This window comes from Schistocerca nitens, chromosome 3 (genome assembly GCF_023898315.1).
Source record: "Schistocerca nitens isolate TAMUIC-IGC-003100 chromosome 3, iqSchNite1.1, whole genome shotgun sequence".
Taxonomy (NCBI): Eukaryota; Metazoa; Arthropoda; class Insecta; order Orthoptera; family Acrididae; genus Schistocerca; species Schistocerca nitens.
The window spans coordinates 252,917,000-252,935,210 of NC_064616.1; positions in this window are offsets into that span (position 1 = coordinate 252,917,000).

Consider the following 18,211-nt stretch of genomic DNA (forward strand, 5'->3'; position numbering starts at 1 on the left):
TTGCATGATTGACGCGGAACGTCCAACTTATGTGGCAGTTCTCCGAAAGGGCCATTCCACCACTTGGAAGCCCACGATTTGACCATTTTCAACCTCGCTCATTTGGCTGCAGGAAGCACTAGTGTCTCTCCGTGGCATAGCTGCTGCTTGTTTCACTCCTTTGCACAACATGAGCCTTCTGGCTCTGAGAATTCTCTATTAAAGGGTAGACATAGATGGCTCTCAGATAGCTATGCCGCTACGTTATCTGAAGGAGGACGGCGTTGAAACCATTATCAGTACATCTGCTATACCACAGGTGACATACGAGGTGCGGCTAGAAAAAAACCGGATTGATGCTGGAAAAAACATTTATTTACAATTATTTACAATTTCATGTTATCTCCTTCAATGTACTCTCCTCCTCGGTCTCTACACCGTTCCATACGAATTTTCCACTGTTCATAGCAATGCTGCAGATCATTTTCGGTAAGTCCATACATTACTTCCGTCGCTTTTTCTTTTACTGCTTCAACAGTCTCAAATCTAGTTCCTTTCGAAGCTGACTTGACTTTAGGGAAAAGAAAAAAGTCACAGGGGGCCAAATCAGGTGAGTAGGGTGGATGATCTAAGACGGGAATGTTGTGTTTTGCCAAAAGCGTCTTCACTGACAACGCACTGTGAGCTGGGGCATTGTCTTGGTGAAGGATCCATGACTTTTTTCTCCACAAATCGTTCCGTTTTCTCCGTACTCGCTCACGTAGGGTAGCCAGGACGCTAATGTAGTAATGCTGATTCACTGTTTGTCCCTCTGTTACCCAATCAATGTGCACAATCCCTTTGATGTCAAAAAAAAAAAAAAAAAAAAAAAACAATCATCATTGCCTTGAATTTCGATTTTGACATTCGTGCTTTTTTTTGTCGTGGAGAACCAGTTTTCCAATGCATCGATTGGCGTTTAGTTTCGGGATCGTAAGTAAAAAACCACGATTCATCGCAAGTAATAACATTTTGTAAGAAGGTGGGATCACTTTCAATGTTTTCCAGGATGTCAGAACAAATCATTCTTCGGCGTTCCTTCTGTTCAATTGTGAGACACCTTGGAACCATTTTTGAACACACTTTGTTCATGTTGAAACTTTCATGAAGAATCTGCCTAACACTTTCCTTGTCAACTCCTGTTAACTCAGACACTGCTCTGATTGTTAAACGGCGATCTTGTCGAACAAGTTTACCGATTTTTTCAATGTTTGCATCAGTTTTTGCTGACAATGGTCTGCCAGTGCGAGTGTCATCACTGGTGTCTTCGCGGCCATCTTTAAATCGTTTAAACCACTCAAACACTTGTGTTCGCGATAAACAATCATCGCCGTACACTTGTTGTAACATTACAAACGTTTCACTTGCAGATTTTCCTAGTTTAAAACAAAATTTGATGTTAACACGCTGTTCTTTCTGTACACTCAACATTTTTCGACGCACAGACAAAACGTCAACTACTTAAAACAGACGCCACGGGCAGACTGAGTGCAGGAGGAAGATGAAACTCGAGCAGTAGGCGGAGCGAGAGTCACGTGACAGGCTACGCGACTTTCAGCATTATTGCATTCGTTTTATTGTTTCACCAGTACTAGTCCGGTTTTTTTCTAGCCGCACCTCGTATGTCGTGGCCGGCCAGGGTGGCCGAGCGGTTCTAGGCGCAACAGTCTGGAACCGGGCGACCGCTACGGTCACAGATTCGAATCCTGCCTCGGGCATGGATGTGTGTGATGTCCTTAGGTTAGTTAGGTTTAAGTAGTTCTAAGTTCTAGGGGACTGATGACCTCAGAAGTTAAGCCCCATAGTGCTCAGAGCCATTTGAACATATGCCGTCATCGGATGAAAATCGACATCGTTTTTCCAGATGTACTAATTTTTTCCCGCAGTGTATAAATAAAGTATATTACTTATTATTTTTGCGGTACGTCTAGGCATGTAATACTATTTTTCAGTCTCCTATGACATACATGCATGTCTGAAGGACACTGCACAGTACACTGTAAGACACAGACACAGCAAAACACTACGTCTACTTTCATACCAACCTCCATTTAGTATTTTTCTTGAAATGACACAGCATGTGTTTTGCGCATGGCAAGATGTTCGTCAAGGTTATATTCGGAGGCTGTTTGCTTCCATTTCCAAACGAACACACTGATCAGCCAGAACGTTATGACCACCGACGTACTAGCGATATAAATCCGTCCACGCGTTAGCAACGTTCCTGGCGAGAAATGACTGCTAGTCAGACATAAGCACGGTGCATGTAGTATCAGTGAGAGTGCTGTCCGTGTGTAGAATGAGGAAGGCGCGCGATCTATCTGCGATTGACCGAGGGCAGATTGTGACGATCCGGAGGTTCGGCCCGAGCATTTCGGAAACTGTACGACTTGTGTGTTTGAGGAGTGCTGTACTGGGTGTCTTCAACACATGCGATACCAAGGTAAAACAGCACAGGCGGAACTGTGGCGGAACTAACATCAGACTTTAATGCTAGGCAGAGAATAAGTGTTTCTGAACACACAGTGCATCGAACACTCCTAACGTGCCTCCGCAGCCAACTACCCACGCAGGTAGCAATGTTGACACCACGATATCAGCAGCTACGACTGAAATCGGCACGTGACCATCGACACTGGACGTTGGCTCAGTGGCAGCTGAATCCCGATATCTTCTTCATCATGTCGATGGGAGGGCGTGAATCCGTAGTCTTCCAGGGAACACCTCCTTGACACCTGTACTGCGGGACGGATGCAAGCTGGTGGTGGCTCCATTGTGCTTCACATGGGCATCAACGGGCCCTGTGGAGCTCATACAAGGCACCATGACGGCCAAGTAGTATCGTACACTGGTTGCACACCATGTATATCCCTTCTTGAAGATCATGTTTTCCGACGGCAGTGGCAGTTTTCAGCAAGATAATGCGCCATCTCACACAGCGAGGACTGTGAAGGAGTGGTTCGAGGAACACAGTGACGAGTCCCATTTGATGTTCTGGCACCCCAGCACCCCAGATCTGAACCCGATCACACACATCTGGTATGTGATTCAACGTGGCGTTAGAGCTGGTCTCACCCTGCCCCGAATGTTACAGAAATTAGGTGACTTTTGTGTGCAGATGTGGTGGCAGCTCCCTCCAGTGACCTACCAGGGCCTCCTTGCTTCTATGCTACAACGCGTCGCCGCTGTTATCCGCACCAAAGGTAGATGGCAGTTAGGTTGGGGGTTATAATGTTCTGCCTGATCAGTGTAGAGGAGTCTGTTCGTGTCTGGAGCCAATGCGTGATGGACATTAGTTGGGTGGTGAACATCTCCTAAAAATTTGATAAATATCGGACTGGTGCTTCATGGCGTAACACTTTCCATTTCGCTTAATGTACACTACTGGCCTTTAAAATTGGTACACCAAGAAGAAATGCAAACGATAAAAGGGGTATTCATTGGGCAAATATATTATACTAGAAATGGCATCTGATTACATTTTCACGCAATTTGGGTGCATAGATACTGAGAAATCAGTGCCCAGAACAACCACCTCTGGCCGTAATAACGGCCTTGATACGCCTGGACATTGAGTCAAACAGCGCATAGATGGCGTGTACAGGTACAGCTGCCCATGCAGCTTCAACACGATATCACAGTTCATCAAGAGTAGTGACTGGCGTATTGTGACGAGCCAGTTGCTCGGCCACCATTGCCCAAAAGTTTTCAGTTGGTGAGAGATCTGGAGAATGTGCTGGCCAGGGCAGCAGTCGAACATTTTCTGTATCCAGAAAGGCCCGTACAGGACCTGCAACATGCGGTCGTGCATTATCCTGGTGAAATGTAGGGTTTCGCAGGGATCGAATGAAGGGTAGAGCCACGGGTCGTAACACATGTGAAATGTAACGTCCACTGTTCAAAGTGCCGTCAATGCGAACAAGAGGTGACCGAGACGTGTAACCAATGTCACCCCATAACATCACGCTGGGTGATACGCCAGTATGGCGATGAAGAATACACGCTTCCAATGTCCGTTCACCGCGATGTCGCCAAACAAGGATGCGACCATCATGATGCTGTAAACAGAACCTGGATTCATCCGAATAAATGACGTTTTGCCATTCGTGCACCCAGGTTCGTCGTTGAGTACACCATCGCAGGCGCTCCTGTCTCTAATGCAGCATCAAGGGTAACCGCAGCCATGGTCTCCGAGCTGATTGTCCATGTTGCTGCAAACGTCGGCGAACTGTTCGTGCAGATGGTTGTTGTCTTGCAAACGTCCCCATCTGTTGACTCAGGGATCGAGACATGGCTGCACGATCCATTACAGCCATGCGGATAAGATGCCTGTCATCTCGACTGCTAATGATACGAGGCCGTTGGGATCCATCACGGTGTTCCGTATTACGCTCCTGAACCCACCGATTCCATATTCTGCTAACAGTCATTGGATCTCGACCAACGCGAGCAGCAATGTCGCGATACGATAAACCGCAATCGCGATAGGCTACAATCCCACCTTTATCAAAGTCGGAACCGTGATGGTACGCATTTCTCCTCCTTACACTAGGTATCACAACAACGTTTCTTCAGGCAACGCCGGTCAACTGCTGTTTGTGTATGAGAAATCGGTTGGAAACTTTCCTCACGTCAGCACGTTGTAGGTGTCGCCACCGGCGCCAACCTTGTGTGAATGCTCTGAAAAGCTAATCACTTGCGTATCACAGCATCTTCTTCCTGTCGGTTAAATTTCGCGCCTGTAGCACGTCATCTTCGTGGTGTAGCAATTTTAATGGCCAGTAGTGTATTTTGTCATTAGGTAACAAGTAACAGACACGGCGAGCTCCCTCCAGACGACACTGGCGGGCATGTTAATTTCTTGCGGAACTGAAACGACACGCGGTCTCGTAGTGGCGTCAGGAAGACAAGAAACGGCGCGGTTGCTTTGACGGCACAGCAAAGGTCGGCACGTGGCTTTCTACTGATGCAACAGCGTCCGCGCCTGCAGCAGCGCACTTCAAGGCCCCCTTACCCACTTCTAAATATTTCCATTAAGCTAGTTTGCGTCGTAGAGGCGAACACTTTGACAGTTGGACGTACGAACCTTTAAAATACAGCAACAGATGAACCTTCGTTTACGAAGCACGACGATGCAGATATATCCAGCAAGCATAAACGAGATAGTTGGTATACCTATATCAGAATCTGTTGTCTGTCACATGCTGAAGAGAAGTGATGTGTAATAACAGGTTCGTTGAAATGTTAATTTCATCCACTTACGCGCTCTAGTTACAGCATTTGTAAGAATCTAGAACTTGCAGCTCGGGACACACGTAATCCCGCGACGTCCCGAAAGTGGTCTTTTGGAGACAGATCCGGTGACCTCGTGGACCGCCTACAACACGCGTTGCGTGCCTCTCTCAACGTGGCACTGACACCGTTCCTTGGCGTACAAGGTCGCCGAATTTGTCTCCTGCAGGACACATTTACAGTGACCTGGAACGACCTGCTGTCCAGCTTCCACTAGTGAGGAAACGAGCCGTTCTGTTCCCGCAGCCACAAGCAGAATAGTGTAATGCTCTAAACACCATTATAAATGGCTCTGAGCACTATGGGACTTAACATCTATGGTCATCAGTCCCCTAGAACTTAGAACTACTTAAACCTAACTAACCTAAGGACATCACACAACACCCAGCCATCACGAGGCAGAGAAAATCCCTGACCCCGCCGGGAATCGAACCCGGGAACCCGGGCGTGGGAAGCGAGAACGCTACCGCACGACCACGAGATGCGGGCCACCATTATAATTTCGGAAGTTGAGCTTTAGTTTGTGCGATTTATGTCAGCCCTAGCAGTAAGTGCTTTGGAAAGTAGATCTGAAATTGCATTCGAGGATATCTTTGTCATCACACGGACAAATGATATCTGGGGAAGCGTAATGAAAAACAAGGAATTGAAAATAAACAGTTAAAAAGTTCCCACAACGAAGCCAATTTATGCGGCCATCTTGAGTTTGAAACGGGCATAGCACTCATGGAGCATAATAAGTAATTATCTTACTTGGTGAGGAACTGAGCACCACTGACGTCACAGCAGTAAACACAGCTCTATAAGGACGAGACCATCGACCACACGGCAGTCATTTACCGTTTAATAACGGCCGAGGAGTAATTGGTCAAAAGCTCGCAGAAATTTAATCACTTCACCTTGCTGGAATCTCGATATGATTTTATTAACTATTCGTCTATTTTGTGCCATACTGCGTTTCACAGGCTAAAACACAAATAAATATGTCCTGTCTAGTCGGTTTCACTTTTTTCATTTAGAATTCATCGTCTGTAGTATTGCTTCAAGGTCTATTAATTTTAGTCTATTCAATTCTGTAACTAGCTCTGGTTCAGATTTACAGCTCTTCCACTACAGTCTTTGTACACGCTAAGTAAGTAGTTACAAAATCAGACGCCAAATATAGAATAAGCCACAACTGTATGAAAAATTGAAAAGTATACATTACAAGAGAGATTAATAAATTCACACGAAGGGACACCAGCACTAAAGAACAAGATAAGTATTAAAGGGAAAAATCCGCTTAGTAAATTCTTTTAATTATCTAAAGCTCATGATATCGAAGTTTCGCGCGACATTTTCGCAGGAAACATTCTCTGCTTACTTGTCGCGTCGATTGTGAATAAAATTCCGAGCTTTCGACGAAATCCTCCCTCGAAAGCTCTACATTTTATCCAGATTAGACGCAAAAGGTAAACCGAAAATGTTTTATACATTTTATACTCCAAAAACATAGTTCCACATTTAAAACTGGAAATTAGTTAATGATATCACAACTGTACTCCAACTATATTCCGTAAATAAAATAGGAACACTGTGCCTTTTCAGGAAATATTTCGTTGTACCCCAGCACACGCAAGTGGTTTTTACCAAAAAGTTTATAATTAACTATTAAGTGTAAAATAGAGAAGCGTGAATTCGTATCATGAGATCAGGCTGGCTGATCTCCACAAAGAATCTGTTTACAAAACACACAAAAATAAACTGCCTTGCGCACGTGCTGGCTCACACACAAAGGAACGGCAACGAGCAAAAAGGTGTTCTGAAAATAGCTTCTAGTGACAAAGAGATCAAGAAGAAGTCTGTTAGACGTTCAAGAATGAGTATACGCTGGTGTAAATATATCTGAATTGTAACTCGAAATGTTCATTTGGGCTTTCTTTGGTTTCCTCAAACCTGTTTAGCTGAATATTAGAATTCGATATTGCAATGCCTGTGTTATTCCGAATTATGATGCAAAGTTCCTTCGGACATGTATGCATGTCCGAAGGAACAGGCAGTGAGGTGACTACAGCCGTTATGAAATACATGAAATGTATTTGCAGTCGCTAATATGAACAACCATTCGCTGTTTTATGGAATGACGTCACTAAAACTTGGGCTGGACGAGGACTCGAACTTGGGTTTTCCGCTTAGCGCAGGCAGTCGCCTTACCATTTATTTTTATTTTGTTTTTAGGGAAGGTAGGAGAAACAGAAAGCTTCATTATTCACAAAATCATAGTACGTCCTTATACATTATAACTATCCTGGAAGGATCCTCGCTGCCGTCCTACCATGCAGCATGAAATAACAACAAAGTCAAAGTGGGGCCACCTCCGGCACCCTTAAAAAAAGTATTTATAGATATTAAAACAAAATTCGAAGAACCATTCGATTGCTAACTGTGCAAGTGTTAGTTCTTTCCGGGTCGCATACTCGCGTAGTTTTTCTTAGTTGATCACTTCACTTGGTCGGTTTAACAACGACAGCACCGCCGCTCATCTTTACGCACCCGGCACACCCCAAGTGTATGGCGGTTCTGCAAAAACCGTGCCTAGGAAATTGGCGCACCAGTCCTTGTACTTTCGTAGCCGTAACAGTTTTGTCTGTCCATCGTGTAAGTATCGCCAGTAACCCAGTACGTTCAGACGTGTGTCTCTATATATGTAATGGACCGACATACCTGTGATCCACGCCACTGTGTTCGTCTCATGATGCGGAAAATACGTTTCCTCTGGAAAAAATACTGTCGGAAGATATTGTTGTATATATAGTGCGCCGCATGAACGCTATTATCTTCCTTGCTAGAGTCCAGACAGCCAACGCCTCGCCGCAGACCAGCCGGTGGTCGTCCGTATCCAGCATGCCGCATGGCTGATACATGGGCGAATCCGCCAAATGTATTGAGTACCTTTCGTCATTCGTTGGATATTTCCGGTTTACTACAATGCACCACGTTGACCGGAGTGATGTAGGTATGTGGGAGTGGTGTACCGTGCGCCACACCACGTGCCAATTAACTGCTGGATGTTTCCGTTCCACCCTGTTCCGGGCGATCTGTCGAAGAAGCAGATGGTACACGTCCTTCGATGTCGACTGTTGGCACGTCGGCAAACGCTCTCGAACGTAACTGTGTTCAACGATGAACGTGCACGCATACGTTAACGGGAACGATATATGGCCGACACTGACCGGGGGAAAATCCGATGTAGGTACCAGTTCTTCGATGACCGTCCCCGTAAGCGAGTGATTCCTGTTGCGCCACCGTTTTAACACAGTATTAATATACACTACTGGCCATTAAAATTGGTACACCAAGAAGAAATGCAGTTGATAAACGGGTATTCATTGGACAAATATATTATACTAGAACTGACATGTGATTACATTTTCACGCAATTTGGGTGCATATATCCTGAGAAATCAGTACCCAGACCAACCACCTCTGGCCATAATAACGGCCTTGATACGCCTGGGCATTGAATCAAACAGCGCATGGATGGCGCGTACAGGTACAGCTGCCCATGAAGCTTCAACACGATACCACAGTTCATCAAGCGTAGGGACTGACGTATTGTAACGAGCCAGTTGCTCGGCCACGATTGACCAGACGTTTTCAATTAGTGAGAGATCTGGATAATGTGCTGGCCAGGGCAGCAGTCGAACATTTTCTGTATCCAGAAAGTCCCGTACAGGACCTCAAACATGCGGTCGTGCATTATCCTGCTGAAATGTAGGGTTTCGCAGGGATCGCATGAAGGGTGGAGCCACGGGTCGTAACACATGTGAAATGTAACGTCCACTGTTCAAAGTGCCGTCAATGCGAACAAGAGGTGACCGAGACGTGTAACCAATGTCACCCCATACCATCACGCCGGATGATACGCCAGTATGGCGATGAAGAATACACGCTTCCAATGTCCGTTCACCGCGATGTCGCCAAACAAGGATGCGACCATCATGATGCTGTAAACAGAACCTGGATTCATCCGAATAAATGACGTTTTGCCATTCGTGCACCCAGGTTCGTCGTTGAGTACACCATCGCAGGCGCTCCTGTCTCTAATGCAGCATCAAGGGTAACCGCAGCCATGGTCTCCGAGCTGATTGTCCATGTTGCTGCAAACGTCGGCGAACTGTTCGTGCAAATGGTTGTTGTCTTGCAAACGTCCCCATCTGTCGAGTCAGGGACCGGGACGTGGCTGCACGATCCGTTACAACCATGCGGATAAGATGCCTGTCATCTCGACTGCTAGTGATACGAGGCCGTTGGGATCCAGCACGGCGTTCAGTATTACCCTCCTGAACCCACCGATTCGATATTCTGCTAACAGTCATTGGATGTCGACCAACGCGAGCAGCAATGTCGCGATACGATAAACCGCAATCGCTATAGGCTACAATCCGACCTTTTTCAAAGTCGGAAACGTGATGGTACGCATTTCTCCTCCTTACACGAGGCATCAAAACAATGTTTCACCAGGCAACGCCGGTCAACTGCTGTTTATGTATGAGAAATCGTGCCGGCCGCGGTGGCCGAGCGGTTCTAGGCGCGTCAGTCCGTAGCCGCGCGACTGCTACCGTCGCAGGTTCGAATCCTGCCTCGGGCATGGATGTATGTGATGTCCCTAGGTTAGTTAGGTTTAAGTAGTTCTAAGTTCTAGGGGACTGATGACCTCAGATGTTAAGTCCCATAGTGCTCAGAGCCATTTGAACCATTTTTTGAGAAATCGGTTGGAAACTTTCCTCATGTCAGCACGTTGTAGGAGTCGCCACAGGCGCCAACCTTGTGTGAATGCTCTGAAAAGCTAATCATTTGCATATCGCAGTATCTTCTTCCTGTCGGTTAAATTTCGTGTCTGTAGCACGTCATCTACGTTGTGCAGCAATTTTAATGGCCAGTACTGTAGTATTAATATACATGGCACTCGCCTCCTCGTGCACGTTCACTAAACCAACGTCCCTTTCTCGCGCTGGGAGGGTAAGCGTGTTGTAGTGTACCTTAAAAAGCTTTCCCAGGCTTACATAGTTCCCAAAATCCGCCTGAATCCTCATAGCCATCGTGCGGGGGAGAAGGTGTGTCAAGTGGCACATCATGGGAACGAGATAAGGTTGACAAGTGACACTCGCTGCAGCATATCCATCGACCGTAGGGCGTGTAGTCGTACTGACGTGCGGACTCTGGGCAACAGCCGTCGGTAGTTGTCCGCAGCCGTTCCCGCCGTCTCCTTATAAAAGGTGATACCAAAACATCGAAGGGTTTGCACCATAGGCAAGGGTCCTTCCCTGCCTTTTTCTCGTCCACGCCCCAGATGCAAGAGTGATTTTCGGAAGTTGACCTCGCTGCCAGCTGACATCCCATGTGACTACGAAGGCTTTCCCGGCGTAATAATTGATAATATTCTTCTCGGGTATGCAGCCGGATCATGAAGTCATGATCCGGCTGCATACCCGAGAAGAATATTATCACTGACATCCCATGTGTCTGTAGCCACTCCAGTGCTGATTGAGTCTCGCCCTCATTCCGGACGAGGAAAACAATTTCATCCGCGTATGCTCCACATTTGAATGATAGATGCCGCAGGGACATCCCGATAAGATGGGGTGGGGTGGGGGTGGGGGTGGGGGGGTGGGGGGGGGTGGGGGGAAGACCTGCGAGGCACGGTTCTAAGGCGATCACATATCTACATCTACATTTATACTCCGCAAGCCACCCAACGGTGTTTGGCGAGGGGCAATCCTGTCTGACTGATCTTAAGATCTTAAAATACTCTGTTCTCCCTCCGTTGCTGATCATCATCACTGACCTGGCACCGTGCAACAGCCGCATCACTGCAGTGGTCAATAATGGCGAGACACCCATCCTATTCATCACCGCCGCGAGGTACACTTGATCCACTCGATCAAAGGCATGATCGAAATCTACAGCAACCAGTGCCCCCCCCCCCCCCCCCCGGAGGTGGCATGCAGCCGTGAGGGCGACGACGTCACGATAGTCTCCCAAGGCTGTGTGGATATCATTGATGCCGCCAAGACAAGTCTGATCGGTATGTATTCTATCGGCCAGCGACATTTTGATACGGCTGCCCCGTATGCTGATAAAGATCTTGTAGTCACTATTAAGAAGGGTCAAGGGGCGATAATCACAAGACCGTTTGCCACCACGGGGCTTGGGATCATGAGCCCTTCCGTGAATTTAACGGGAACCGGTACTTCTTGCCGCAGAAGCTCATTAAACATGCATAACCACATCCGTGTCATAATGGTCACAAAGACACGGTAAAATTCCAACGGGAATCCGTCTGGACCTGGGGACTTGCTGCAGGCACCTCGTGTAATCGCTTCCTCCAGCTCCTCACACGTAATTTCAGATAACACGTCCGCCTCCCCGTTCACACGTGTCGCGTCTGGGATCTCTTCCAGGACGTCCCCCAGCTCCCTCTGGCCCTCCCCGTCGCTCTCATAGAATCTGGTAAAATGATCCTTGAACGCCTGTGCTATTCCCCTTTCTGTCGAAAAGCGACGGCCATCGCCGAGATCTATTTCAAGAATTAACTACTTCGTCTTCTTCTTCTATCCTTTATCACATAATGCATTGAAGGAACATCGTTGGGCAGGCAATCCTGCGGCCTCGCGCGTATCATCGTACCCGCCATCCTTAGCCTCGCAAGTTGTACCAGCTTCGCCTCGACTCGGTGGACCACCGTCTGGCGTTCTGGTGTAGGTGGTTGAGGGAACAGTTCCCGGAGGGCCGTAAAGTAAAAGTCAGTGGTTGTGCGCTGCCATTAAGAAACCTCCTTCCCGTGACCTATTAACGTCCTCCGTAAAGCTGGCTTCGCGCACTCGATCCACCACTGTAGGACAGAACCGTAAGAATTTCGTCGACGGAGGCACCCATGCCAAGCGTCCCCCACCATGCGTCGGCATTCTGCATCACGCAGATGGGAGACGTTCATCTTCCTCGTACCCCTCCGTCTCCATACCTGCTGTCTATCAAGGTTAACCGTACATATCTATGCCTCATGGTCTGTAAACGCGGTCGGCCAGATTTCTGCGTCCACTGTCGATATCGCTAACGTCCTTTAAACGTAGATACTATCCAAACGGCTCGTGGAATGGCTCGTAAAGAATGTATATCCTGGTTGGTTGTGAAACTTAAGGTCCCATGTATCAACTAATTCCATCCCGTTGGCCAGCTCCCGAAGTTCTTGGCTAGGAGTATACTCTACTGGCCATTAAAATTGCTACACCAAGAAGAAATGCAGATGATAAACAAGTATTCATTGGAAAAATACATCATACTAGAACTGACATGTGATTACATTTCCACGCAATTTGGGTGCATAGATACTGAGAAATCAGTACCCAGAACAACCACCTCTGGCCGTAATAACGGCCTTGATACGCTTGGGCATTGAGTCAAACAGAGCTTGGATGGCGTGTACAGGTACAGCTGCCCATGCAGATTCAACACGATATCACAGTTCATCAAGAGTAGTGACTGGCGTATTGTGACAAGCCAGTTGCTCGGCCACCATTGACCAGACGTTTTCAATCGGTGAGAGATCTGGAGAATGTGCTGGCCAGGGCAGCAGTCGAACATTTTCTGTATCCAGAAAGACCCGTACACGCCCTGCAACACACGGTCGTGATTATCCTGCTGAAATGTAGGATTTCGCGGGGATCGAATGAAGGGTAGAACCACGAGTTGTAACACATCTGAAATTTAACGTCCACTGTTCAAAGTGTCGCGAACAAGAGGTGACCGAGACGTGTAACCAATGGCACCCCATACCATCACGCCGGGTGATAGGCCAGTATGGCGATGACGAATACACGCTTCAAATGTGCGTTCACCGCGATGTCGCCAAACAAGGATGCGACCATCATGATGCTGTAAACAGAACCTGGATTCATCCGAAAAAATGACGTTTTACGATTCGTGCACCCAGGTTCGTCGTTGAGTACACCATCGCAGGCGCTACTGTCTGTGATGCAGGGTCAAGGTTAACCGCAGCCATGGTCTCCGAGCTGAAAGTCTATGCTGCTGCAAACGTCGTCGAACTGTTCGTGCAGAAGGTTGTTGTCTTGCAAACGTCCCCATATGTTGACTCAGGGATCGAGACGTGGCTATACGATCCGTTACAGCCATGCGGATAAGATGCCTGTCATCTCGACTGCTAGTGATACGAGGCCGTTGGGATCCAGCACGGCGTTCCGTATTAGCCTCCTGAACCCACCGATTCCATATTCTGCTAACAGTCATTGGATCTCGACCAACACGAACAGCAATGTCGCGATACGATAAACCGCAATCGCGATAGGCTGCAATCCGACCTTTATCAAAGTCGGAAACGTGATGGTACGCATTTCTTCTCCTTACACGAGGCATCACAACAACGTTTCACCAGGCGACGCCGGTCAACTGCTGTTTGTGTATGAGAAATCGGTTGGAAACTTTCCTCGTGTCAGCATGTTGTAGGTGTCGCCACCGGTGCCAACCTTGTGTGAATGCTCTTAAAAGCTAATCATTTGCATATCACAGCATCTTCTTCCTGTCGGATAAATTTCGCGTCTGTAGCATGTCTTCTTCGTGGTGTAGCAATTTTAATGGCCAGTAGTGTAGTTAGGATGTTGGTCCTTTCTGTCGAGCACACAATTAAAATCCCCGCCGAGTATGCAAGCTTCGTATCGTCCCCGGAACAACGGTGTAATCTCATTGGCGTAAAAATGTGCTCTGCCCCTTCTCTTTCCGCGCCGGTCGGAGCGTACATACTGATCAAACGTATTCCACCTATGGTCACGGCCTTACCAAGGGGAGAATGCAGATACTCTACTTCGTCTGTACGTATCCCTTCCTTCAATAGTATCGCAGTGCCAACGCCTCTCTCGTCACACGGGTAAATAACGTAACCCTAAAGGTTCGAGGGGGGATCACCCGAACTTTCTGTAATAGCGCTTTGACTACACTCCTGGAAATGGAAAAAAGAACACATTGACACCGGTGTGTCAGACCCACCATACTTGCTCCGGACACTGCGAGAGGGCTGTACAAGCAATGATCACACGCACGGCACAGCGGACACACCAGGAACCGCGGTGTTGGCCGTCGAATGGCGCTAGCTGCGCAGCATTTGTGCACCGCCGCCGTCAGTGTCAGCCAGTTTGCCGTGGCATACGGAGCTCCATCGCAGTCTTTAACACTGGTAGCATGCCGCGACAGCGTGGACGTGAACCGTATGTGCAGTTGACGGACTTTGAGCGAGGGCGTATAGTGGGCATGAGGGAGGCCGGGTGGACGTACCGCCAAATTGCTCAACACGTGGGGCGTGAGGTCTCCACAGTACATCGATGTTGTCGCCAGTGGTCGGCGGAAGGTGCACGTGCCCGTCGACCTGGGACCGGACCGCAGCGACGCACGGATGCACGCCAAGACCGTAGGATCCTACGCAGTGCCGTAGGGGACCGCACCGCCACTTCCCAGCAAATTAGGGACACTGTTGCTCCTGGGGTATCGGCGAGGACCATTCGCAACCGTCTCCATGAAGCTGGGCTACGGTCCCGCACACCGTTAGGCCGTCTTCCGCTCACGCCCCAACATCGTGCAGCCCGCCTCCAGTGGTGTCGCGACAGGCGTGAATGGAGGAACGAAAGGAGACGTGTCGTCTTCAGCGATGAGAGTCGCTTCTGCCTTGGTGCCAATGATGGTCATATGCGTGTTTGGCGCCGTGCAGGTGAGCGCCACAATCAGGACTGCATACGACCGAGGCACACAGGGCCAACACCCGGCATCATGGTGTGGGGAGCGATCTCCTACACTGGCCGTACACCACTGGTGATCGTCGAGGGGACACTGAATAGTGCACGGTACATCCAAAACGTCATCGAACCCATCTTTCTACCATTCCTAGACCGGCAAGGGAACTTGCTGTTCCAACAGGACAATGCACGTCCGCATGTATCCCATGCCACCCAACGTGCTCTAGAAGGTGTAAGTCAACTACCCTGGCCAGCAAGATCTCCGGATCTGTCCCCCATTGAGCATGTTTGGGACTGGATGAAGCGTCGTCTCACGCGGTCTGCACGTCCAGCACGAACGCTGGTCCAACTGAGGCGCCAGGTGGAAATGGCATGGCAAGCCGTTCCACAGGACTACATCCAGCATCTCTACGATCGTCTCCATGGGAGAATAGCAGCCTGCATTGCTGCGAAAGGTGGATATACACTGTACTAGTGCCGACATTGTGCATGCTCTGTTGCCTGTGTCTATGTGCCTGTGGTTCTGTCAGTGTGATCATGTGATGTATCTGACCCCAGGAATGTGTCAATAAAGTTTCCCCTTCCTGGGACAATAAATTCACGGTGTTCTTATTTCAATTTCCAGGAGTGTAAATCTAATGCCTTTATCATGTTACTGAGCATCTTGATTTTTACTGGCGTTCCAGTGGTATTGCTGTTAACAGACCCTATGCGCTAAGCTTGTTGCATGGCTGTCAACGTAGACAGGGCACCTTACGTTCGCTAATTCTTCTGTACACAGGCTGCTTTCTTTCTAACGTTCCCCGCCGTCCCCTCATATGGTCTGCCGTTATTCCGCGCACTCTATCGGTCTTACACCAGGAGAGTGTGTGGGAGCAGTTCCTCCAGCATCATCTGTTCCCGACAGTGGTGGATCTTCTGACCAGTAGCCTAGCATCCCATCGTTGTCGTGCGTTGTAGGCGCTGTAGCCCCCTAAGTAGCCTGTTGCCGTCGATCGAACTCCTCCGCTGTTTCTGGAACATCGTCATCGGAAGGTCGTGTCGCCGTCCCGCTGACCACCCTTCCATCCACGCTAGGCAGTCCTTCTGTATCCATGGTGGTCTGCTCTGTACCCGGAAACGCCTCAGAATTTCCTGCTGGGTCACGTTGATTGTTCTCCACCATGAGGCGTCACTTCTTCCGGCGTTTTGGTGATTGCTGTTTCCATTGCCGAGTCTCGGAATCAGAGGTCGGCATGGCCTCTGGTTGTTCGTGGGGCACGTCGGAATCGTGCGCCGTCGAATTATCGACATCTGTAGTGCCTTATCTGAAGGGGCTGGAAGCGGCATGGAAGAGAGGGCGTCCTGTGACTGCTCCAGCGGTCCAGAGCAACGTCGTCCTTCCGTGGCTCGCCACGATCTGCCTCTGTCTGTAGGTTCCGGTACCTTTCTGTCTCGCGGCCTACGTCATCGCGTAATGCGGCGACATATGTCATGGGGAGCACAGTCGGATGCGGTGTGAGTGGTGGATCATCCCGTGGCAGCTGTAACAATCTTCGTTGAGTACACTCAGAACGTATGTGTCCCTCCTTCCCACATCCAGAGCACGTCCGTCGTAGATGACAATCGCTCGACAACCAGCGATGTACATGTATGACGGAACATATTTTCGGATCCGTTTTCGTCTTACGCCATTGAGGACAGGATGCGTTCTCAAACTCGCCCATTTTTCAGCCACATGGGATAGGACCGTTCCTAAAGGACGGAGGGCGTCAGTCACCAGTTCTTCTGGCACTTCGAATGGAAGCTCAAAGACGCGGATCATTCGTAGTCTCATGCCGGCGTGTTCAACTGTAACCGCTCCGTCCGAATGACAGAAACGAAGTTGTTGTCGGTGTCGGAGTAGTAGTTCGTCACATGCCGCTTCACTGATGAGCTTGACATAGACCACGCTGCTGAATATAGATAAGTGTATTCCAACTAGAACGTCAGGTTCGATTTTTAGCTCGTCCCGTAAATAACGTTCTATCTCTTTAGCCCTCGGTTGAGCATATTCGTTAACAAAATTAAATTTCAGTGTCGATTTGCGGAACGATAAGCCATGATTCGGTCTATTTATTACCGCGGCACATCGCTACACACTTAACGTAAGCACCTCTCGCTCACACGTGCGGCAGGGACGTAAACACCGTCTGAACCCCTGCGCCGCTGAAGGCTGATGCGCCTTACCAATTAGCTATCCGAACAGTGTTCCTTCGGACATGCATGCATGGGTCTGGTCGTGAGTCGTGCTCGGGTAGCCAAAAAGTAAGGGGACACTTTCGCGATAAGCTGGATATCCGGGTTCGAATCCCGGCCGGGCACAAATTTTCATTGTCGTCATTCCATTATACAGCTGATGGTTTTTCATATTCGCAACTGCGAGTACAGTTCATGTATACTAGAATGGTTCCTGCAGAAAGTCACCAAAGACTCATAACGCCAACATTGTATAATTATCTAGATGATGTGTCTATATTGACTTCTTGAGTGATAGAGCATCGAAATTTTACCTTTGTTCGGATGGGCGGAGAAAATAATTTCAATCACACACATAATCGGACAAGAATGTCACAACAGATCGAATAGTTTAATGAAAGCTAAGAAAAACTGTAATTTTGTACTCGATAGCAGATTGACGGAAGTTCCACAAAGGCTAATCAGGAATGACTAGAACAGAAATTCAAGGTTGTAGAAACATGCATAGCTGTAGGAAAGATAGATGACGCCATGAGAAAATTAAAGAGATATCTGAAGAAAAAGAGAAGCAGATGTATGAAAACCAAGAACTCAGATGGCAAGCAGAACTAAGCAAAGAAATCTGAAAGGGGGAAAGAATATACAGTGACGGAAAAAAAATTCTACACCATGAAGGAGTTGTGCGACATAAATGAAAGTTGGTAGCCCTGTTTCTACTTCTGAAAAATTATGTCTATTAAAATTTCGTGCCAGTAGCATAAGAGTGGAGCTATTAGTGACACTATGAGAATGCAAATCAGGTTTGCTCTAATTACGTGCTGTAAGATCATGAGCGTTAGTTACCTTTGAGACTGGACGTGATTAGTTGATATTAATCAAAAATGCATTTTAGGCGACAAAGATGC